The sequence below is a fragment of the Bidens hawaiensis genome, unplaced genomic scaffold (genome assembly GCF_021521415.1).
Source record: "Bidens hawaiensis isolate Kalapana, Puna unplaced genomic scaffold, B.hawaiensis_p1.1 tig00006555_1, whole genome shotgun sequence".
NCBI classification, from domain to species: Eukaryota; Viridiplantae; Streptophyta; class Magnoliopsida; order Asterales; family Asteraceae; genus Bidens; species Bidens hawaiensis.
The window spans coordinates 211,439-213,212 of NW_027491442.1; positions in this window are offsets into that span (position 1 = coordinate 211,439).

The window sequence follows — 1,774 nt, forward strand, 5'->3', positions numbered from 1 at the left end:
TACCACCCCTGGATGCACCTCCAAGTGTAGAAGGTCATCAGGCGGTCAACAAAGGGCTCAACGCCCAGTATCCGGCACACCCACTCAAAGTGGCGAATTTTGGCGATCGCCATGGGGTGCAACTCGGTCAAATGAACACCGTGCCTCTCAAGGACACGGTAAACAAACTTTGTCAATGGGAACCTAAGATTCCCATAAACAAAGAATGCTGCATAAACCCCGATCTTGCCTCTGGGGTATCGTACACAGTATGATGGGGTTCAGGAAACTCAGGCTCGAGAGACTCGAGCATGAACTTCCTGACGACATACCGGTACAGATCGCCAGGCAGAGCACACTGGCACTCGCCAGCAGTACTCTTGTCATCGGCTGTGGATTCAACATCACGAGACGACATCTTGTGAAGGAAAGAAGAAAACGATTTCGGGAGAATGCTTGCCTGAAAAGGGGAGTATTCGCCGGAAATCGCTTAAAAGATGAAGAGAAGAGTGAAAGCGTGGATTACAAAGAACCCTCTCCCCCTTTATATACTAATCGCAATTAATGCGATGAAATTAATGTGGAAGAGAGAGAAAACGAAGGTGCAATGAAACTATGACACGTGGCAATAAGCAAGCTGGCAACAGCTGTTGACAGGACGCGTACCATTAATTTCGCGGCCACGCGCCCGAAAAATCGCGCCCACGCGCCTGAAAAAGCGTCTAGAATGACCATGTACTGTCACGTCACCATAACTTCCTGCACGTCCTGACACAGTCAGAAGAAACCGTCGCACGACGTTTCAGAGTTTTGGACTGTTCTCATCTTTCCACCAACTCTTCGAATTTCAAAATTCAAAATTCAAAAATATTAAAAAGTAAGCGGGAAAATACCCCTTACCTTGGCAAACAAGTAACCGTAAGACGGATGCGGGTACAGTGTCAAGGCAAAACCCTTCACATACCTAGCACCCGCAGGGAATTGAAGCCAAGAAAACCTTGGCAAACAAGTAACCGTAAGACGGATGCGGGTTCAGTGTTAAGGCAAAACTCTTCACATACCTAGCACCTACAGGGAATTGAAGCCAAGAAAACCTTGGCAAACAAGTAACCGTAAGACGGATGCGGGTTCAGTGTTAAGGCAAAACCCTTCACATACCTAGCAACCGCAGGGAATTGACGCCAGAAATACCTTGGAAGTAAAGTAACCGTAAGACGAGCGCGGGTCCAGTGTTAAGGCAAAACCTTTCACATACCTAGCGCTCCGCTGGGAATTGAAACCAAGAAGGATCTTCTGGGCAATGCTTGCGGAAACGGAAATAACATCCCCGCATAGCGGGAACGTCGAGAACTACGTTGTTTGAAGCTCCAGGATGGAATTGGTGGTTTTAACATAATTGATCACTATGTTCAAAACAACCAAAAACTCATGGAGAATCCACACAAGTGGGACTCAACGCTCCTGACTTGCGAGGAGGTTACAGACCTACCCGCATCATACCCAAAGACCAAGCAGGAAACTCGGGAATTTCTGCAAAGTGACAAGGACTTCCGCGGGAGGAATCCCCATGGAAAACCTTAAAAAACCCTTTTCAAAACCCTTTGCTTAAGTCCAAAAGTTCACCTCACTTTATTAAACACTCATGAGAAGAACATTGGACTGGGGGGACTTGAAGAGGTAGGTCCCAGCAGAGCCCAGTTGGACCCGCAAGACTCACCTTGAAGAGGAACGTCTGCGCAGAAACCAACTGGATCCGCAGGACCAACCATGCTCAGAGACGTGACGTCCTTACGCG